Raw genomic sequence first — 24,009 nt, 5'->3', positions numbered from 1 at the left:
GCTGACTGAGGACAAGGATTGCAAATAAGATTTTAAACCATTCATATACGTTCCTCACCGAGCATGTTGGTGTTTAAATGTTGAGCACTAAACTGAAAGACTCTGCAGTATATGCAGCACTTGGATTAATAATCCTTCTTGCTATTGATATCTTACTCAATTTGCATACTTATTTAGAACACGCTGTTACTACTCGTATATGTGAATTGCAGGCTGAAACTTATGAAGTGTGTCAAACAGACTGTAAGCTGTGTTACGGATGTCATTTCTGGTCCTGAAGTTTCCATTCTGCTCACACACTGCAAAAATAGCAGCAGCAGTTCCCTGCATCTGCAGAGCAGTGACCTTTCGGCTGTTAGACATCCCCGCGTGTCTTCCCGAACACCTCTCCTGTCAGGTTTTTTTGCTGGGGTGCTCTCTCCTTGATAGGTTTGTGCCGCAGATGGTGCTGAGTCATTGCCTCACGAGTTGCACTTTGGGGGTTTTTATTTGGTGTAGGAATCTTCTGATTACTACCAGTGCTGAGCTGAAGTGATTAAAGCTACGCAATTAAAAAGAAGGAATAGCTGGGAATGCAATCCACAGAAATTAGCCTACTACTGCACTGGTTTCACAGTTGACTCCGTAAGCGGTTATCTGACACAACAAATGTTCCTTTGAACTCTGTTGCCTGCTGAAGTGTAGCAGTGACTCTGTGTAGGCTTGCTTTTAGGTCTTTATTACTAAAGGCTTCTGATTAGAAAAACAGCAATTCTGTATTCCATTTCTCTCTCCTCAAAAACATGTATATATATATCATATGTATATATATATATATATAATGGATGGTTTTCTAATATAAAACTTGGGACTACTCAGAATCTGTCTTGGAAAAAAATGAAGGAAAAAAATAAAAAGAACAACAAAGTGAAGATTTGCAGGGAGGAGTAAGATACCGGGGCCTGCTGTGATGATTGCTTCTCAGCAAGCTCACTAACTCGCGTTCTCCCTCTCTATAAGACTGGTGAAATCCTTAAATATGGGGAATTTTAAGAGTGTTTATCAACTTCATGGTTCACATTAAAAGTGATCTTCAGGGGATGAACTGCAAAAGGGAGGGTTGGGAGGGGAGAAGGGGGGAGGACATTCACCTCTTGCCACAAATCAAAAATTGCAAGCTCTGAAGTGGCTGGAAAATTTGCCAAAGGCTACCCATTAAAATTAAATTTTGCATAATCTCCATATAACTATACAGAGGTTTAGGACATCAGAGTCTAGGCTAACAAGAAAACTCCGGACAGAGGCTAGCGAATATATTAAGGAAGAGGAAGGAGCAAGAGAGATAATGGGGGTGTGTTGGTGCCCTGAGAAAAGAGTAAAGCAGCAGACGCTGCAGGTCAGTTCAAGAGGTAGGAGGAAAAAACAGAAAGTTCGATTTATTTTATCTCGGTGTTATTAAAAATGTATTTTAATCCCACCCTTTCCAATGTCACAGTGTATCATCAGTTCTGATGAGAATTCAGCTCCAGGCAGTGAAGTGTTTTCTGCCTGCCCTATCACAGATGTTACAGGGTGCCTTTCCTAGAGGAGCCTCCATTGCTGAGAGCGTAGTGATGCCAGCTGAAATGATGTCCTACTATATCACAGCAGGTGAAAAAAATGGCAGGCTTTCTGACCCTAATAGACAGTAGATTGCATGCACTATTGTCTGAGGTACTGCGGCACTGTTTTGGTATTAAGATGGGAAATAATGGGGTTATCAACCCGAGATACAGAGAAAAGGCTTCTTGTCAGCCTAGTGCAGGAAAATGCACTGTAGGCAGGACAACAAAAGCTGTCATCTTATAGGGGAGGGGTTGTTGTGCACAATTGGATGCTGTTCTTATTTCACTTGTAGTAAAGTAGATAATGGTAATCAGTGTGAGCCTTTTAAAGTCATTATTGTCTCTGCACCTATTTTTAATTACGTATTTTGAACCTGCGAGTCTATCTGATGAACACTGAAGCTGTCATTTCCCTTAGTGGCAGTGGGAACTCATGCCACTCTCATAGTAAGCCTATTTCAATATTCATCCAAAAAGGATTTTGCACTTTGAGCATACGAAATATGGAGAAGCTTGTCTGCAGGCAAAACTTTAATAGCTTAGTATGCCAAGCTGGTTAGACAGTAGCTTTCTCCTAACCTGTCAGTACGGTGAGGACCTTCAAGTGTAATGTGGTAGTTTTTCCCCTCACACAGACATCTATTCACAAAAGGACATACTGGGGGGAACGGTGTGAGGAAAAGCTGTAAAGAGCTATTTTGAAGTCATACCATCGACAGTCCATCAGCCGCTGGAGTTATTTAAGGAAGTGATGACATAAATGCTGCATTTGGCCTCTGATCCTTTAATGCAAGCTCCTTTCAGCAGAATTTAACCTTCCTCCTTTCCTTTTCAGTTTGTGTATTTATGAGTGTTTTGCTCTTCTGTTACAGTGACTTAGAGAGTTTTTGCTCCCTGGAACAGCAGTCTCTACTTCATTCCAAAAAGCCTAAAGGAAGATCCATTGCCATGAGTTTTTGGACCAAGATACGTGATGGGAAAATAAAACCAACAGATTTTAGGAGGGAGAGAGGGCTTAGAACTAATTGGCTTTCTTGAAAAAAAATGTCTTCCAGGGATTTTTAAATTAGATGTACAAAATGATCTAGTTTATGAGAAATGAGGCTGCCGTGAGTACTTACAGCTAGCCAGGTTCTTTGAGCAGCATTGGTCACACTCTTTGATCTTCGAGATGGAGCAGCTGGGGAGCCTTGCCAGCTGGAAGACAGAGGAGCTGAAATCCTCCTTTTCCCTGTACTGGGAAATGGGCTGAGGCAGCAGAGAAGAGCACGTTGTCTAACCAAGGAGAGACTTGGCACTGCACTCAAGATACCTTTTTTTCCCTTTAATTTTCCTGGCAAAACTAAACACACCACAGCAAAATAATACATTTTGACAGTTTGGGGGCTGAGTTCACAACTGCAGCTCCAGTCTTACAGCAGAGCAACTTAAGCAATGATTTCCAGTAGTGTAATAGTGGGAAAGTCAAAGCAGTTAACTGGTGGGCTAATCGCGTACCATTATATAACGCTCCAAAAAATGTTGTAGCTCTTTCAGGTTGTTTGGAGATTCTGGAGTGAGGGTTGCCTTGAAGTCTTGACCCCATGTCTGTAGACCGCACGATGTATAGCTGAAGATTGTATTCCACCCACGCTTGTTTTTTTTGTTAGATGTTTCTTTTCCCAGACATTGTTGGTTTTAATGCAGTCGAGAGAATCACTGGCTTGTATCAGTATTGATTTCCTTGTCTTACCTACTTTGAGTAACCTGCTTCTATCCCTAATCTTGTAACATAGGTGCTCTTTGATGTAGATGTTTGAATTTAAATTTCCTTAAAGGTATGGCGAGCAATTTGAAGGAAGGGAACTCTGAGGGGATACGTCAGGGAGAATGGTGCAGACCCCAGCCTTCTCATTGGTAACTTTAGCACGTTTTGGTCTACAACAGACCATCATGTGCTCTGTGTAGAAAGGGAAAGATATGAGGCATTTCTTGTCAGTGTTTCACATCTGCCCTGTCCACATCTGTGTTTTGGAAGACACTGTGCAATATTAGCTAATGTTTCCATATTATTTCCAGCAGGCTTACGACTACAGGTATTTGACATGGTTTCTTGCAGGTTTTCTCTTTTCTGTAGTCTTCAAATGGTCAAGACTATTTTGGTCATGCAGTTTGGTTAGGGTTTTTCTCACTGACTGAAGCAATCCAGATATTTTAGTCTGGGGAAAAATAGTTAATAAGTAGCCGGCAATTCTGTGGGGCTTTGTGGGGAATTTAGTCCCTTTTGCTTCTTTTGGAAGGATTTACCCTCTTCTGTCAGTAGCACTAGAAGCCCTGGGATGCCCCAGCAAGGGGTGTCCTTGGGGACAGTCCACAATGGCTGGCTTGTTGGTAGCCGTGTTCCTGCAGCTTTTTCTTGGGGATCTCTCTTTGTGAGCAGAGAACCTCTTGGTGAACAATAAGCAAAAGTAGGCACAGTTCTTAATAGCGTGCTCTGTGTGGACAAGATAATAATCTAGGGGAGATTTTAGTTTTGCTCTTGAGGAGCATCTTGGGGAGATGTAAACCATTCTTTTCTAAGGCAGTTTATATGTTCACCTGACTATTAGCAGGGATAATTAAGCTAATAATGGATTGCTCTTTAATGGCAGCCATATATCTGTCAGGAAGCGCTCCCCTCAGACACCTTAAGGTATCTGGTATCCTTTGTAATCCCTTCAATTACATCTCCTTTTTTAACAATTTATTACACCCTTCACAGTATAGCTGTCTCATTATGGAGTCTAGTCATTATTATGTAATTTGAGCTATTCATAGGGCAATACAATTAATCTGTATTTTCTCACTCACAATTTTGTTAACGTAAAACCTTGAATTTATTTAGTTAGTTAGTTAGTTTTTATTCTTTTAAGGCTATCATGTTGTTTTTTCCATTTCCAGCCTAAATTTTATAATGGTATAGCAGTTAACCATTTCAGATTTCACAGGTGGTAGAAGCAGCAAGGTTCGTTAGGAAGCCTGTGAGAAAGCACATTTTTCTTCATGGCCTCTTTTTCCTCCCTCCCTTCACTGCACCTTTTACTATAGTTTGTGTGCATCTTTGTATCTGTCCTCTGTGTCTAGGGAAGTAGTTTTTCAATAAAAACAAGCTGTTGTAGCAATACTTCTTAGAGAAAATATTAAATGCATGGAGCACTAGACCGGAATTCAGGAAATATACGCTGCCATAGGCTATGCAGAGTGTTTTACCTTGAAGTTTTACAATGGAAGTGGTAAAAACAGTTCAGAATTCCATCTTTATTCTGTTTAATTTTAGACCAAGTCTGCTCAGTTCTAAAGCAGAAAGAAAGGGAATGTGCAAATTGTGCATCCCAACACTTGGGACCTGGAGGTCAAACTAGAACATTAATTTATGTCTCATTGCCAACACCAGAGATTTCCACTGACAAAATTGTTTAATTATCCCATGTCTTCCACCTATACAGCCCTGATTACATAAATGAAAGCCTCATCTATGTGGTGTATGCAGCTTTTTCTGTGATGTTTATTTATTCTGTCTCTCATCTTTCTAGAAATTAGCTTTTTATAGCCTTGGGGCAATGAAAGACAGAGATCAAAGGGTTTCAGAGGTACATGGTGTTCTTGATCTGGGACTTTTGATGCCTTAAATGGCTGCTATAGGTACTTATCAAGTTTAAATTCCTGCTGGAAGGCTATCTTGCATGCTGTTGGGCTGTCATTAAAACATGCTAATGGTTTTAGTTGTGTGGCACCAAGGTGGGTGACTACAGGTTCCTATGACCCGTGTTATGTCCCAAATGAGATGGAAGAACTTTCAGTGTAATTTATTTGAACTAGAGCATAGTGTAAGGCCTTAAAAATATCTAAGTGGTCTCTATCTGTGAAAGACATCTCACGAACTGCAGCTGTTGACTGTTCACACATGGGTAAGCCTAACAGGGTGGAATAACCCCTTTTGAAATTGTGTGCCATTACACCTGTGACTATGACTCTGAGGCTGCACAGATGCACTTAATTGTCTTTAGTGGGACTAGGCTTTATGGAGGGAGTAATTTGGCACAGCAGTTAAAATTGAAGCAATGCAGTGATGTGTCAGAATTTATATGTTTAAACAAACTGTGTTTTCCTCACCTGTGGCTATTTTGGCTTTGTGGTGCTTGCAAGAGTAGAAAACACTTCAGTGAGCCTCTTCAGCAAAGATGATACTGAATGTTCCAGGAAAAGTCACCATGCCAAAGGACAAGGTGGAGCTAAACGTTCAGACTGCTTCAGCAACAGTACCTACACCGTGTGTTTGCACCTGCAGGTATGGGGCTGTGCCGCCTGCTGGTGCTTCAAGAGGTCCCATCCATTTAACAGCAGGAAATCCTGGTACTTGCACGTGGGGAACTGGATTAATTAAGAGCAAAAGTGTGTACGCAGTGGTGCTCCTGGTGACTGCAGAAGGGCAAGTCACGTGTTTGTGCTTAACTTGTTGAAATTACAGGTTCATGTGCGTGGAGATCTGAAGTCTATTTAGAGTGAAGGGACCGTCTGGGAGCTTACGTTGGAGGAAGGGACTGATGTTTTTAACCCATTTTCATGAGGAAGACACTAATAGATGAAGGTTAAAATGGTGGTTTAAAGTCAGGAAGCAAACAACCTCTTGCTGTCACAGAGACTCAAAACTACTGTATCTGGAAACAGAAGCATACTCCAGTACTTGATGATATTTTAAAATGCTTGTTGAGAGAGTAATTTCACTCAAATTGCCCTTACATCTCTTTTGAGTGTCCTGTCAGCTGGCTTCATGCAGGAACCATTTCACTGCAGCTGTGATTGGGCCTACTAGGTACAAGGATGTAGGAGAAGCTTTTCTCTGTCCTACTCCCTGTGTGGCTGGAGTGGAAGGTATTCCTCCTGCTCCGTGGAGCATGCTGGTTAATTGGAAAGGGAACAGAAGGAGCATACTGGCTAAGGGAGCATCGCCCTTCAGGACACTGATGGCGTGACTGAGTTGTTAGACTGACAGTAGAGGCACCCACCTGGGAAAACAAAGAGCAAGTGCTCAATGTTTGAGAGATTGTCTTGTTTAAATAGCACAGGCCAGAATATGTAGGGCTGACTGACTCTTTCTCATGTGATAATGAATCATGCTAAGTAGTTCCTGTACTACAGAATAGATGTTACTTTCTAATTATACAGAACGTGTAGAGGAAAATGGATTTGCTGTGGTTAAGCTTCAGACTTGCTTTTATCGAGTCAGTTGCCTGTAAACTATAATCATGTGTGTTTCAGGATTTTGCTGATAATTTCTGTATATTTTGAATGAATCAGTATATATCAGTCTCCTCCTTCAGAGATGCTGAAGCTCGCTTGTTTTCTTTTTGCATTGAAGCAGCAGAAGAGTGCTCAGGCAAGCAGAGATCTCAGCTGAGAGAAAGCAATTCACTGAGTCTGTTGCTAGAGGATCTGCATGATTCACAGTTCCTGCTGCATAAAGGAGGAGCTTCGTCTTCCCTGAGCATCCCACTCACCCTTGCTATTCTGTTTCAAGAAGGCTTCCAGATATTGCAGGAAGAGAACAGAGCCTCTGGAAAGGCCAAGAGGAGTGATCTGAAAACTAAGGCGCAGGTTCTAACTTAAGTGGAAGTTTGTCTTGCAGATTGGATATGCCCAGTGTTGGTTATTTTAGAGTCCCACTGCACATATATGCTCCTGAACTGTTAAGTTTGATGTAGACGAAAGTTAAATGATTTTAAGTATGTTGAATTTAGAAGTTAAACAGCAATGCGTGCGTTACTAAGAGGAGAAAAAAGCACGAGTTCATATGCTGTAAAACTGTAATAAAAGTTATTTTACATGAGCCCTTAGCAGCTGCTGGTGTTTAGTTTACACGGTGCTCTTGCACACCCCCATTAATTTTATCACATTGGGACTGAGTTAAAAGGAATCAGAATATGGCTTTTTGTTGTTGTTATTTCTTTTGTTTTTTAACCTCTGTTGCTCTCTAGAAGTGTGACGATAGGTAGATGAGGCACCCATGTGTGAGATAGGTTTAAATTAACTAGTCTGCGTATGGCTAACGCAGTAACTGTGATGTTGTAGGCCAACTACAAGTGTCTGAGTAAACATATTGGTGTTCAGCTTTTGTGAAGCTCTGTAGGATTGTTGTTGCTGTGCCCTTTCTCTAAAGTGGGGTGCCAAACTGCACGTTGAAGAATCTGGCTAAATGCCTGAGAAGAAGGGATAATGGCACATTGCCTGAATTTAGTGGGGGGAGACCTCATGTCTGTAGCTTTTTTTTTCTTTCTCCTAACATCTGCTTGCTGTTCCTAGAACTTTGCCAATTTGCTCCTTCTTAAAGAAAGCAAGACTGGAGCAGAAAGCTTTTCATTAACAACTGCACCCGTTGTTCATCATGAATCACTCATGGCTGTTAGCTTAATGGCTACTCTGTAAAAGTGATTAGTTATTAGATATAGGTAGAATACAAAAATACCCTGGAAAAGACCTTATTGCACAGACCTTTATGTGTCAAGAGGTGGTACTGAGGTTTAGATGGCGCATCTGTTGGCCACCAAGAAGGCAAGCTGAATGTTACTTTTATCCTGCTGCTGGAACTGTGGATATACCCCTTGAGTCTCTTGGCTGCGTTGGTAAAGTCACTGTTCCCTCAGTTTGGACTCATTAAGCGGATGGGATTTACAAAGTGCTTGCTAATTGCTTTTTAAAAGTAAATTAGCAATTTTTTATTTTTTAGTATTATGTCTGGTATCCATTTATACATACAATAATCCTCTTACAAAACAGTTTGTTTATCCAAGAGATAAACAGGACTTTTCTAGCAAACTGATGATATCTGGTGTATATAAGTTGGAAGGGAGGAACAACTATCAGGTGAGACATACATAGAAACTTCAAATCATCACTAGGTTTATTTTATTGCTATGCACGGTAAGATGAAGTAAGCACACATGATCATTTAAAACATTTCAAGATTTCCTAATTGTCGCACTTGTTCACGTACTGCAGCATGGAGACTGTGGATATTGAGCAAAGTTTAATAGCTCATTGGTACAAGGAACAGGATTTCTGCAGTGTTGCTGAACAGAACTTCTAACAAGGCCTTGAGAGATGCTAATGAGTAGAATACTGAATATCACTTTAAAAAGTGATCTTGATGACACAGCCTCTGTGGAGCATGAATGCCACTATCAAAAGCTTTGGTCTATGCCTTTTTTTTTTTTTTTCTTCGCCTTCTGTTAATGAAATTCAAGGGCTTGATTGTTAAATTTATGAAGTCATTGCCTGTAATGAGAGGGCTTTGGATCCCATCCAAATCATACATTTTTATTTAGCGAGCAAGCAACATCCTCGCTTCTTGGAGTTGGTGGCTGTGTGAAGAACTGAAGAATTTTTCTGTTGGTAGTGTGCATTTTGGTTGATGATGCTTTGAAGATATAAGCAATACGATTCTGAGACCTTATTTTCATTGTTCTGTAGAGCAACTGACCTGTGGTGTAGCAGTTTAGGTACTCAGGACAAAAATAATACTTCCGGAGATTAAAAGTACATGAGGTCTCACTGGGCTTTTTTTAATCATTACTTTAGTATACATCTAGTAAGATTTTTCTGTGTGTACACTTGCTGTTATGCAGCCTTTAAAAATTACACATATTATTGTTCCTCTAGTTACTTAGTTGATTGAGATAATATTATCTCTGGCATTTTATAGTCTGCAGCTACATATTTGATTTTTTTTTTTTTTTAAGTACAAGTTAAAACTAGTGTTTATTTCATCTTTATCTCATTCTTTTTATTGTGTTTTATAATGTACATAATATATTAGTACAGTTCTATATGTATGCAATTTTTGAAGAAATCAATATACTAAGATGTATGTAGTGATTTTTTTTTTTTACTAATAAGAGTGTAATCAAAGAAAGTTTGCAAACCGCTAATGTAGAGAATAGACAGTGAACAATAAATAATGGATTAAATCATTTGTCTTCCTTCATTATGTGCAATACCCTGCGCTACAGGGGAATTGAAATTTTCCTGTGGTTGACCAGTTTGTTTCACAAAGGATGTTACAGAACGGATTCTGCTCTGAAACAGAATGCAGTGCCCTGTAAGGCTGCTGCTGCTGCTCCGAGACCCACGTTGTGCAGTGTCTGAGTAATGAATTCAGCTAAAGAGCCTACGTATTAACATCTGGTATTTTGTCGAGTTCAGTAATGTAATTTTTTTTAGCTCTTAGCTTTTCAAAGTTAATGGCTTTGACTGGAGTGATTAACACCAACCTTGCTGCCTGTGGCAAGGTTAAAATGACATAAAATGTTTTGGAACACAAACTTTGTCATGGTCCTCATTACATGAAATACCACTGTGTAAGTCAGCCAAGGACACCTTGATTAGTCTGTAATGTCCTTCTATTAACAGATTTTTTTTTCCCCCCCAATGATAGATATTTATTAATACTAGGTATGTAATGAAGATATATTCCTTCTGGAGAGCTATATATGCGCTCATGTATTTCTGATTATATAGCAATTTTTGAACCAATGGTAAAAGACTAATGACCTGAAGAAAGGCATGTGGAGATTCAAAACTTGGCCAACTCTGGATGCAGAACCTGATGCTTTTTTATGTTGATTCTACATGAATGACTGTATGATCATAGATTTCGATGTGAATACCAAGCTTTGCTCTGTGGTGATGGGTTCGCACATTATATTTTTTTGAAAATGTTGCACAAAAATGCAATCACTGATATTTGATGCTCATTTCAGCTAAACTCTGTTTTTATAGTGCTATTTCTGTATTCTCTTCAAAAGTTTAGTTTCATTTTTGTGTATGTATGAAGTAAACTTTAAACCACATTTATTAACAGCACAACTTTGCACCCAGACAAAAATCTAGAATTTGAACTGAAATGTGCAAGTTATGGCCTGAGATAATAGAGTTCCTTGATATGATAATTTCCTGGCAGCAAAATGCCTTTGCTGTGAATAATAGCAATCGAAGCAGGAAATGCTGTTCAGGCTTTTGTTTGTTTGTTTGATCAATTCTTAAATGCATTTTCTAATAGCTTCCATCGTACTTGGTATGCTCTATTCAGAGGAAATGACAATGCAGGCACAACTTGTATTTATACCCATAGGTAAGCCATACTTCAAAAGGAGCTTGCTGTAATTAGCATGAACTGAAATCGGGGGGAATAAACAGATGTATCTCCTGTGAAACAGAATTATGCAAAAACTATTCTGTGTATCCAGCTTGTCATCTTATTTTTCTCTGTGGACAAAAGACGAACTTGTGGAGTTATGTTTCATTATTTGGAGTTTCATCTTTTTCGTGTGTGGTCTTCCTCTGCACTTTTCCTCCTACCCACTGTAAAGTCTGCTCCTTTCCCCTGGTGGGTGACCTCACTTGTGTCATTGTACATGTGGAATATCTTTGCTTTAATACCTCTGCACCATTTTTCCTTTAAAACAAACCTTTAAAACAAGGTTTAAGCAATAAGTTGGCTCCAAGGCAACTGTAAGGATCACACAAACCAAACCTCCCCTACCACTATTCTTTGATGCTGATTCACCACCCCCTGCACTCTGACTAAAAGAGTGCTGGTGCTGGGCACAGGACAACTTCTGGGGTGGGCTGCATCCCTTTCTGCAGTGCGGGTGACCTGTCTGTGCTGTTCTCCAGTAACTGCTGTGTTTGGGGAATTAAAATCTGTATTGCTGGACTGGCTTAGCTTGTCTTGAAAAGAAGTTAGGTCTGTTTCTGAAAACAGAAGGAGACCACAGGAAAAATTGTTAATGCAGCTTTTGTGCAAGTTTTGGAAGTGAGTGGTGTGCCACTGCTGATTCTGATTTTTAGAAAATGCACTGCCAAAAAATATAACACAAAGATCTACTGGAGAGGGATTTACTTCAGTAATGAAGCCAAACTACAAGGAAATAGTTCTATCTTCCTGTTAAAAGAGCTGCTGTTTCCACGTTTTAAAAAATTGTGTTGTTTTTGTTTCTACCCAAGGCTCCAGCTCATTTATTTATTTACTTGCTGTTGTATAGAATAAATTGTATCCATTCATTGTTGGAGGACACATAATGGATTAATTTTATTAAGGAAGTTTGGTTTTACTCTCTTTGGGGTGACTTTCGAACAACTCCATACGTTTATGTTTTGCTTCAGTTCCTGAAACCTCATCTATTTTATATTTAATTGCAATTCTGTGAGAAGTTTCTCCTAGTTTTATTGCATTAATAATTTATATCTAATAAAGGGAAACAGTGGAAGTAACAGACAAAGCTGGATTAGTTATTTTTGCTAAGTGGTACCCTGGAGATGCAATGAATGAGTCAGGTGTTTAATATGAAAGAGTGACATCTTGATCAATTTCACTTCTGCATCCTTAGAATCTGTGTATAATCATGTAATTTGCCAGTGATTAGTATAAGATGACATTGGTGACACTGCATTTGTTATAAATAGATTTTAATCTACAGGTAAATGTTAATATTTTAAATGTTGAGGAAAGAAATTAACCCTCTCCTGCCATCTGTTTCTGTGAATTTCCACAGCTATGTTGGGAGTGCAGAAGCATGAAAATAAGTTGTGAGTAAAATATATTTATTATTTGAGTAAAATATAGTGTTCAGCTCTTAAGGGACTGGAGAGTGTCCAGTTCCACTTTTCAATTTATTTATTTCTTTATTTTAAGTATAGATTTAGTTCTGGTTTACAAGCAAACCAAGTCCAGAGCCTTACCTGTATTTCATCCTAATCTTGTGAATGCTAATTTTTACTTATAATAAAATTGCTACTGAACTGTAATACTAAGTCCTTTACTATTACTGTTCTTGTCATCCTTATTTTCTCCTTTTTTTTCTCTGTTCTATAGTAAATGAGTGTTTAAGCTGAAGCAGCAAAATAAGCACAGATAATCTTTCTTAAGCTCCACTCTTCTGCTGTGATTCTGTCTGAAAGGAAAACAAAATCAGAATGAGAACAGAGTGATATTTTGTGAAGAAAATTAATGTTTTCTATATCTTTTGCCTTAGCTAAACAAAACTTCACTGTTATTAGCAAAGCAACGAAACAGATTGGGCAGGAAACAATGCAGACACAGTTTTAGTGATATTTTTAGAAAAAGTCCAACCTTTTTCTTTCTGTCTTGCCTAGTCACCCAGGATGAGGATCTGCCTCAAGGATGAATGCTCCAAATTCTGCCTTGATTTCCATTCCCTGAAACCATCTTTGGCAGTCAAGAGCAGCATTTAGATTATGCTTTCACTGAAGAACTAGTTAAATATTAAATATGTGTTTAAAATTCTTGAACGGAGTGAAGAGGTCTTTGACTGCTGTAGCTACAGACAACTTAATGTATCCAGCTTTACAGTTGATTAGCCACAAAGGGGAAATTCCTCTGCCACCTAGATGCCACATTTTTTTGCCTTTATTACCTTCATCCTGTTCTGATGACAGAGCTTGAGTATTGCAGATGAGTGACTTTAATTCACGTGTTTTGCATAGTTCTTTACTTTTAACCTCGATGTGTAGAAAAGTGCTATACGAACTATAGATCAATGAGGGAAAAAAAACTCAGCCTATGCTTTCATGTTTTGTGGGGTTTTAAGGTTTTAACATACCTAAGTGTAAATCATGAATAGTCTAGGTCAATGTGTGTGAAAATCATCTTGCAGAGTGACGAGAGTATTTCTGAACTGTCACGGTTCGTAAATGTTGTGCGGCTGGTGAGTTCCAAAACGTACAAATGTGTCGTGCTTTGTATTTCTTGTTGTGGCTGGAGAAATCTGAGCACTCTGAGGTACAGAGAGGCCAGGTAATTTATTGGCTTTTCTTACTTCTGAGTCTTGTAGGCAAAGGAGTGATGCAATAAAATACTCCTTGGAGTAGACCCACCAACCAAGACTTCCTCCTAAATCTGTATTATTTGAGCATCCAGGAAATGCTGTTTGCTCTATCAGGGGAGAAAATAGCAATGATAAAAGGAAATAAAACACTGCTTAATTTCGATTCAGTTGAGGAAACTTCAGAGGGATTTTTTTGTGTATAAATGGTATTATAAGAAGCATCTCTCCCATAGCACAAATCAGCTCCTAATAGCAAGTCAGACTAAGTATTGTGGCTTTCAGTTAGCTTTGTCCTTCATGTCTTCCAAGGGATCTTATGCTAAACTGAATCGCGATCCTGTAGTTTGACTAACATCACAGTTCTGACCAGTACAAATGTATGCACTCGAGCAGATTGGGTTGGAATCTCTGCCTCTTTAAGCAAGCTGCCAAAATAAGTGGAGTGTGAACAGCAACAGCAACTACATTAAAAATCTGCACAGTGACTTGTTCAAAGAGCATTTGTTCTCAGTTTTTCATCTTTTGAAGACCTTCTATTCAAAGCTTTGTTCCTACTTAAGCTAAAACACTTTGAAAGGAGAACCATACCAGACAATATGGGGAAATGAGGAGGGTGCAGTGTGGGACTGAGAGCCTAATTTATATAGTAAAACTTGTAAAGTAAGCTTTTGTCAATAAAAGCAGATAGTATCTAAAGTGCATTAGCTACTGAGTAAGTCCTAAACTCCTATCTTTTTTTTTTTTTTTCCACCCCCAATGAGAAGTAAGCCTTTTAAAGGATTTGATGTTTTTAAAAATAAGGCTGTATTCCTAAATTGCTTGGCACCTGAGATGAATCAATTTAAGTAGACACAGCTTCTACATGATTCTAGATCTTCACCTTCATCGTGGAGGTAGTAGAAGCATTGAGTGTCCCTCCATAGAACAGCTACGTGTGCGTGTAAAATAACTGTACTTAATTGCATGTGTAAAGGCAGTGCTTCCAGTAGAGATTATTATTTATTGTAGGAACGAAGGGCTTGGGCAATAAGCAAAAGTGCTGTCTCTCTAAGTATATGAACTTGTAGAACTCTGGCAGAATTCATCTGTACCTATGAATTAATTGTCTTTGACATTTCTTCATTTCTTTCCCCTTCCCTTGCTCAGTCATTTAGGATGCATTTTGCAGGCATAATGCTGTGAAAGTGTTTACTGTCTGTCACCAAACTTTATATATATAAAAGCCCTTTTTATGATGCATATTAGAGGATAATATTTTTTTCTTGCCTAATTAACTTGTACAGGAAACTTCTTTTAGTCTTTTGAACAGAAGACAGGCAAGACAAATATATTACGAAATAGTTACAGCTAATACTCTAACTTTTTTAAGGCTAAAATGATGACAGTCATACCAATCCTTTTACTGTGGGGGAGCCTTCTCTTTGCTCTCTGAGTACTTTGTCCAGATGTTTCATATTGGCTGCTGTGTGATTGCATCTTGAAAGGTTACTGTGGAAGTAAAATGACTGTCTTCTTGCAGAAACCCTAGGGAAACCTACAGGCAAGAAATAAAAGTTAAAAGTATATACTTATGCTCTGCCATTAAAGAGAAAAATGTAGAGTTCTACTGAAAACGTTAAGAAAATGAAAAGAGGCTTTTCTGTTCTACCAGCAGTGAAGCTACCGTGTGTGTGCATTTTTTTAATACACTTAATGTTGAGAAAAATGGCCTCAGTAAATGCAGAACATCAATCTCTAGGTAGGGGAGTTGGAAAGACCCAAGAGCATCAAACCGTGGTACGAACTGGGAGGAGAAGGGAATGCCTTTCTCTTCCTAAGGGCACGGAGCTAGCCTTCTGTAACCTTTAAAGTAAAGTGCATCTCTGAAAGTACTTTTTCATTACTGTTTTCTATGTTTCCATATAAAATCTACTTACTTCCTTCAACTTTCTTTCTGGTGGCTGTGCTCTGGTTGCTGCATTGTTCGTGTGATACCAGAAGGAAGGAAAAATCTGGTCAAATGCCTTCTAACAGTTAGATTGTGTTTGTGAAAGCAGGGGAGAGGGTGTGTGTGGAAACTTCAGAGAGAAAAGTTATAACAACATTGCCTATGGACCCACAGATTTGAAGGCACTCACTTATTTCCATTATACTTTGTTATCGTTATTATTTTTGTCAAATCCACAATTATTGATCAAAACCTGTTGTTCCATGGGGCTCTGTGCATGTGACTGTTTAGCATGTTTCTTCCACAGTGATACCAGTTTAGCTCAATTCATTGCCTCCTTGCAGCAAAGGAGGCCAAAGCCTTGAAAATATTTGACAGCTCACCTTACTCTTAATCTTAAATGGATGCTGAAACTGTGATCCAGATGAGATCCATTACAAGGGTCCTGTTGGTACAGTGAGGCCAAGACTTCTGTCTATATCCTATATCACCTAAGTCCAGAAAGCCCATGGACCAAAAATTGCAAGATGAAAGTCCTGCATTCTGCAGAGGAGATATCACTGTAATGTTTGTATACATGAAAAATAGAAGTTGTATTCAACTGAAGCTTGATGAAAGAATTTAAAAAGTATATATTAAAAGTAGATGAAGTGGTCTAAAAGAACCACAGAGCAATAATGCTACCTCAAAATCTGACTAATCCAAGTCCATCCAGGATTACAGAAATAAGGCTTTCCGTTGTGATCTCTAAGACTTGCTCTGTCCAACTCATAGTCCTCCTTACTATTTACTGTCTTGTACAGAAATGAAGCATGATATTGGTCATCGTAAAACTGCTTTGCTCAGTTCTCAACTCTGATCTTGTTGCATTTACTGCCCTTAAACACATGCTACAAGAGACAACACTGTCCCTAGTCCATATTTTTGTAATTAAGCATAAAGGTACAAGTCCACAAGCCCTGTAGCCTAGTGGAGAATCTTGAGTGCATTTAAAAAAAAAAATTAAAACTTAAAAAAAACAACAACCCCCTAATGGGAAGGCAGTGGCAAACCATTCCCTTTCAGCAGCACCTTTCTTAACTGCAGGAAGAACACAGGAGTTTGATACTTGAAAATTATATGTCATTTGAATTCTCTTTTTGCACTGCTCTGAATAGTTGAATCACTTAAAAGTTGCATTGCATAAAGTAATTGCTATCACTCAGACACTGACAGTTAAGGATTATATTGCAAGCAAAGGAATGCTTCAGCTGTGCACAAATGAGTAAGTCTTCAGTACACCCGGGAGAGCTATTTAAGTTGTAATGACAAAAAGATTTTTGAGATAAAGACTTCCAATGTCAAAATCTCAATTTATTGGATGCTTTATATATAGCAGGACAGAGTAATTATTTAATGATTTCAGCTAATTTTTTTTTGTACCAGACGTTCTTACATGGTAGTCAGTGGACAAGTAAGTGCTGTTCTGTGGAGCACTGCCAGCTGTTCGGAAGGGATGCTTGTTTCTACGAGGAAGGCATCTGTAAAACAACAAATGAATAACTTTCTGCCACTAAAATCTGTTTTCTGAACATGTGTACATACGCGCACTTCTGTGTACCTCTTCCCTTTTTATGAGTATGGAAACTGAGAAAACACAGCTTGAGAAGCTTGTTATGGAGAATTTCACATGAAAAGAAAGTGGAGTTGGTGGGAATGAGTTTTGAAGAGCGTTTAGGCAATAAATTGAATGAGGATAAGGACAGCTTAAAAGTCATTAAATTCTCCTTGTGGTAAGCACTGTTACAGATATCAAAACAGATGCACATAAATGTGCTTTTGGATGGGCTGGCTTTGTCTCTGTTTTTGAATATGTATACAAACAAAGCAGTGCTTTTAATCTTCTTTAAGATAACAGGGAGGTGAAGGTAGAATATGTCAAAAATAGAATATAGATCTAGTTGTACTTGGAGGTCTTAATTTGAAGTATTGATATATATTGAAAACATAAGTTCCTTAGTCTTCATTGTTCTGAGTTAGTGCAGAAAAACATTTCATCTGTTTTTATGTATTGCCTTGGGCATCTAAATCTGAGGATGACTTTGGGCCTCATTGCAATGAGAGGAATGATGAACTATGGGGCAATATTTTCAGGTTTACCAGAAATGTGTCAGAGAGCCAGAGATGCTAGTTATTGTCAGCAGCTGTGCTTGACTGCATGGCTGGGACTGATAAGCGGAGTTATTACAGGTAAACTGATAAAGGTTTCCATGACTCCAACACCACTGTGAATATGCTGGTTGTGGGTGTGGTATTTCAGAGGCATAAAACAGAAGAAAAAGGGCTGTGTTCCCAGGTGGAATTGGAGAGCCATAATGTCATATGCACAGGGCGGCTGTCATTAGGAAACAATGACATCTGGGGGATATGTCTTACAGATTTAGTCAGATATGAGCAAAACAATACTGAGGACAACATGAGAGACACAGCTGACCAAGTTATCAGTTTCAGTCATTTGGGCTGAAGGGAGGACAGGAACTGACAGGCATATGTTTGAAGAAGTGACACGTTATTTTTCACTCCATTGATTTGAGGTGAAATGGGCAGAAGATTTTGGGATGTTTCCTTTGGGGCAAACCCTTCTCAGACGTTTGTTGGATTGAGAAAGGAAACTACTCACAGAGCAATAGAGAACACTGCTTTCTATATTTCTCATGACTTGCAATGCTGTTAATGTTTACTTCCTTTTTAAATGGCAATTTTTACTGGCTAGTATCTTTACTAACCAAGAGCTGATGTTGATATCCAGAAGTCTGAACTGTCCACGTGTGAGGGAAAAAAAATCTTTTTTCCATGTTAAAACATAGACCACAGGAGTATATGTATTGGATCAAACCTAATCCTTTTTTACTCATCCTTGTTTATCTCTGATTAAATGGCTAAAAACATGTACCTGAGGAGTACAAGAGCAGAGCTTTTTTTTTTTTTTTTTTTAACCTTTTTTTTTATACAGTCTCTGATATTTATTCCTAATTCTTATCCAGTTTTGGTCTTTCTTAGGCACTTCCTGTGCCACTTGTGGTTTCTCCATCCTTAACCTGTACTAGATTTTCTTGCATGAATGTGTCTAGTGTAGATTTTTTATATGTACTATATCCTTGGCAAGGAATTTCACAATTGGTCTCCAATTTAAGTAGCAGAATGGGGCTGTGGAGATGGATGCCTTCCATCTTCAGAGGTTACAGAAACTCTGAAAAAGATGTCAGTTTAGTGGAACATCTTTCACCTTTTCTGTGTGTGTGTGGTGCTGACATATATTTTATGTCCATTATTATGTTTACAATGATATGTTTAAGCATCTTTGTTATTAGCTCTGACTTGGTTAACATGGAAGAAGGAGCAAGGTAGTAAAGGCGGTGCAATACACAGGATATATCAATTAACCCCAAAGAAATGTGGGGCTTGCCAATCTGCAAAGGAATATGACAGGTGTGATGATCAGGAATCATTGTTTCTGGTAGTTCAGGTGTGTTGACTGTTCTCTGATTTGTACAAATACCATATTTTGTTTTCCACACTTTTCCTTAATGGAAGTGATTCATGTCACTAACTGAAGACAGATCTGCGCTGACAGATGAGAATGAATAAATAGCAAGTCTGAATGGGGTTCAGAGCCAAGGGCTTTTCAGCTTCTCGTGCTGCCCTGCCAGCGAGGAGGCTGGGGGTGCAGCAGGAGCTGGGAGGGGACAGACCCTGGACAGGTGACCCAGCCTGGCCAAAGGGATGTTGCAGACCATACGGCATCGTGCTGAGCAATAAAGGGTTTTGTAAAGAAGGAGTAAGGGGGAATGTTTCGAGTGATGGTGTTTGCCATTTCAAGAAATTGTTATGCATGAGCCCTGCTTTCCTGGCTGGCGTTCAGCCAATTCCTGTTGATGGGAAGTAGCAAATGTATTCCATGGTTTTCTTTGCTCGTGCACGCAGTTTTTGCTTTACCTAGTAAAACATCTTTATCCCAACCCATGAATTCTTGTGCTTTTACCTTTCCAATTCACTCCCCCATCTCATCTGGGGTGAGTGTGAGTGAGTGGTGAGGTGGTGCTGAGCTGCCTGCTGGGGCTAGACCGCAACATAGAATCATAGAATATCCTGAGTTGGAAGGGACCCTTAAGGATCATCAAGTCCAACTCTTGACACCGCACAGGTCTACCCAAAAGTTCAGACCGTGTGCCTAAGTGCACAGTCCAATCTCTTCTTAAATTCAGACAGGCTCGGTGCAGTGACCACTTCCCTGGGGAGCCTGTTCCAGTGTGCAACCACCCTCTCTGTGAAGAACCCCCTCCTGACGTCCAGCCTAAATTTCCCCTGCCTCAGCTTAACCCCGTTCCCGCGGGTCCTGTCACTGGTGTTAATGGAGAAAAGGTCTCCTGCCTCTCGACACCCCCTTACGAGGAAGTTGTAGACTGTGATGAGGTCTCCCCTCAGCCTCCTCTTCTCCAGGCTGAACAGGCCCAGTGACCTCAGCCGTTCCTCGTACGTCTTCCCCTCCAGGCCTTTCACCATCTTCGTAGCCCTCCTCTGGACACTTTCCAACAGTTTCATGTCCTTTTTATACTGTGGTGCCCAGAACTGCACACAGTACTCGAGGTGAGGCCGCACCAGCGCAGAGTAGAGCGGGACAATCACCTCCCTTGACCTACTAGCGATGCCGTACTTGATGCACCCCAGGACACGGTTGGCCCTCCTGGCTGCCAGGGCACACTGCTGGCTCATATTCAACTTGCTGTCTACCACGACCCCCAGATCCCTCTCTTCTAGGCTGCTCTCCAGCGTCTCATCGCCCAGTCTGTACATGCAGCCAGGGTTTCCCCGTCACCTAACTGGCGTTTCTTGTTGTACTGAGTTCAGCAGGAATACGAGGGACAAACAATCCATATTTTGTATTAGTGTTAATGTAGAAGTAGATTACAGTAACTCATTCTTTTATTTTTTTTTTCTACTCTTTGTTTTTAAGTGAAGAAAAATATGCCTGCTATTAAATAAATAAAGATGAGGATTCCTCTGCTTTAGATTTCTTATGCTTGCTTCAGAGGCAGCAGCAATTGTAGTACTGAAGTCAGAGCTGACAGTATGCATGGATATGGATAGAGAGCAGTAAGTAGTAAGTGTGAGACTGAGCCCAAATCCAAACTCATTAGGAAAGCATGCTTCTTCTGCTGTCCTGTTACTGTGCAACTGTTCACCTTGATTCTTTAGTAGTCTCTCTAGCTTGATGAGACAGATGGTATTTTACTGTAGCTATAAAATCAGAATTTAAATTTGAAATGTCCTGGGATGGTGATTATTTTTCCCCCATAAATAATGGGTTATGATTATATCTGAAAATGTATAAAGATGTAAATGTGTCTGAAGCTTTTCTGTGTGACAAAAGCAGACCATTATTTCAAATGGGGAAGAAGTGCTAAGTACTACATCTATAATAATAAAAAAGCCTCTCTAAACAGTTCTGTGTCGTTCAACAAGAGTGCTTGCATGAGGGGGATTATTTTAGGAAAAATGACTTGAAAACATGCTGAAATGTGTAATGGAACTGTATACTTAGCATTGCTGTAGGAAATCACATTCAGCTCTACATCTTGTTTTTCTGTAGACTGCTTTCACCGTCTTGCAGTTTATCTGTTGTGTATGCATGCATATGGTGTCTTTTTCTAATTCATTAGGAGTTCTGATTTATGGGGTTTCTTCATTTTCGTGAAGAGTGAAGGAAGTGTAATCACATTAATGTGTGTGTCTGCAGGTCAGCCTTACACTGTAATGCAGAATGGTGCAATGTATCAAGCCCTCAGAAGCCTCAGAGCTATTTTTTTGCCTATGCTAGCGTAGGAAATTATACAAAATTAGTACAGTCTCCATGGTATTTCAATTTGTCTCTTCCCTGTGTACCATGAAATGCAATACAATATCTGTGATACACTAGTGTCAGGAAGTTGTGGCTGTTACTTGACTCCATGGGTATTGCTGGTTTGTTTCATTTATCCCACATGTGACTTTATCCTTCTGGTGAGTTAATACTTGAGAGGCCATTTGGATGGCCTTTTCTTCCTGAAGAGAGGGCTGTCAATTCAATGGCTCTTAACTGAGCTGGCATTAAGCCTTCGGTTTAGTTCCTTTGAGGTAAGGAATATAATGGCATTGACTTGCATTACTGGGATCCGTTCTGAATGTGCAGTTTAGGACCTTGCTTCTAATAGAGTTTGTTTTACATGGAAACACCTACATGTTTCCTGAAGGTATTCTAGGTGTATGTGTGTGAGAGCATGAGTGTGTTTGTGGCAGATCTTGCCTTAGTCATCCAGTGGTGGGGGTTATTGAAGTCCCTAGGTGCATGAGGAGAGTTGGCTTCAGTCTGAATGCTCCTCAGTCTTCAACAGCTTGACCAGCAGTTCATGAAGATCTTTGATTCGTGCTTAGCCTGTGGAATAACAGCTAACACTCAAACTAGGTAGTTGCAGAAATGTGTTTATGTGCCACACAGCAACACTGAAAGTGACACGAGTGTTACAAGAGAATTTTGTCAGTACTTGCAGCTTACGGATACCGAAATTATCTTAACTCATGCTTAGATCCTTGAGATGCTTTCCCACAAGGAGCTTCCTGAGTGAGGATCAATCAGATCATTTCAGTCAGTGATTTAATCAACAAATTGTTACTTAGCTTATTTTTCATTTGTTAAGCCCTCCTTTCTTCCTTGTGAGGAACTTGGGTATTTTTCTGGGCACACTCTCTGCACCTCCAAAATTGTCAGCAGGGTCGAAGGCTGAAACTCTGACGTGAAGGAGTTCTGAGGCTTCCTGCTCTGTTGGAAGCTGTGTACGAGATGCACAGGAATTCCTGTGTTGTTTGTGCTCTTATGCTTCTTATGTTTGTGCTCTTGGGTTACCTTTGCCAGCCACCTCTGCTAGAATAAGGCTGTGTCTACCTTTGCAAGCAGTGCAGCCTAAAAGGAGCAAATCTGTAATGCTAAAAGTTGCTGCTGTGGATCATGTAGCCAAACTATATACCCTTCAAGGGTTTTTCCTCTAGTCAGGTTCCCTTAGTTGTTTAACTGCACCTGTGGGTGTAGTATCATCCAAAAGAAAGCTAGCTAGCGTGCTTTGAAAGTACAGCAAGTGGAGATGACCAGAAAATAACACTTTGTTTGAATTCTGAGCATTTTATGGAGAGTAAAGCCACTCTAAGAATATATGAATTGCTTTGTGTTGTGCTGCTCACTCCAGTGGCTGGGGAGAAGTAGCATTGGAGATTTCTTCATTCTGTTCAATGAGTATAATAAGCTTTACTTCCCAGCATACCCAGTGTTTCAAGTAACTTCCCAAGGCATCCAGTATTTGAAGATGCTCAAATACAGTCTCAGTGGCATTTGATTCACTACAAGGTTCTGGGTAAAAATGACACTGGTGTGGGAGCACAACAAAATTAATACACTGCTTTTTACCTGTTTTCAGGTTCTTAAAATATTTAATTTTCTAAAACTTTCTTTTTATAGCTGCACAAGAGCATCTTGTATTGTACATGAACTGTAAAAAAATATCACTACCTAGTTGAAAAATACATATCAATCTTGTATGTGATCACGATAACACCGTAAAATCACTGTAATATCATTTATATCTTGTAAGAAAATGCTAACAGCTAGTACTCTGTTGGAGTTTTCTTTTGCCTCCATGAACTAACATCTGATCTCTGGTTAACTCACAAAATAATGTCCAGCATTATTAATGTCCAGCAGAGAGAATACAGCATGCTATCTCAATGTAGCCCAAGCCCAGTTCTCACAATCTGGCATCTCACCATCATAAAGATTTTAAAGATAGGGCTTAGAATGAAGAACTTGTTTTTCTGTTGTAATTCAACAACAACAGTCATTTTTAAAAAAAAAAAAAAAAAAAAAAAAAAAGGAAAATGGAGGATTTCTGTGCCTTACTGTCACTAGGTGTGCAATGTTCCACCTCAGTCAGACTACTTCTTTTTACCTTCCAGTCACGAAATCGCTCAATTTGGTGGAAGCCCTTGCAGATCATTCAGTCCAACACCTCTAGTTAGAGCCTGATAAGCTCAGAGCAGATGTTTGAGACATTCGTGTTTTGAATTTCTCCAGGGATAGAGACTCTGTGACTTCTCTGAGCAACCCGTTCCTCTGTTTGATCACCTTCCGAGTAAACAGATCACTTTTTTTTCTATGTTTTAGTGGAATCACCTTTTCCCAGCCTGTACTGCAGCATGATGTTATTTCTCCCCAGGGACTGGTCTGTGTGTGTTTTGTGCATTTTTTTTTTTTTCCTCCAGTTCTTTTATTTCTTTTAAAATCAGCAAACCGAGTTGTTCCAAGAACTGATGGCTTCTTTAGCAAGGCAATACATAGGGAACTTGTATAAAAAAGATGTAGCACTCAGTTTCTTCTGTTTCCAGGAAACAACACTTTCTGTTAATTCTTTTTTTGTTCATGTGTTTGCCCCCCCCCCTTTTTTTTTTTTCCTTCAGTGCCTCCTGGATTTATCACCCTATAAAGAATGAGAAGCCTCAGGAAACAAAATGGGGGAGAAGACAAAGCAGGTTAAGTTGAACTGAGATGAAAGAGGATTCTCGTCTTGTCCTCTGG

General features: G+C 39.5%; 1 long non-coding RNA gene across 1 annotated transcript; it reads left to right on the top strand.

The window, feature by feature from the left end:
* The first annotated feature begins 5,646 nt into the window (after window positions 1–5,646).
* LOC311430797 lies at window positions 5,647–7,428 on the top strand. Its single transcript, XR_014689034.1, has 2 exons — window positions 5,647–5,889; window positions 6,961–7,428. It is a non-coding gene; the product is annotated as an uncharacterized lncRNA (long non-coding RNA).
* Window positions 7,429–24,009: the final 16,581 nt, after the last annotated feature.

The sequence above is a fragment of the Aythya ferina genome (genome assembly GCF_964211825.1).
Source record: "Aythya ferina genome assembly, chromosome: 2".
Lineage (NCBI taxonomy): Eukaryota > Metazoa > Chordata > Aves > Anseriformes > Anatidae > Aythya > Aythya ferina.
Note: the sequence above shows the minus strand (reverse complement) of the source record. Positions and strands in the feature narration are given on the sequence as shown.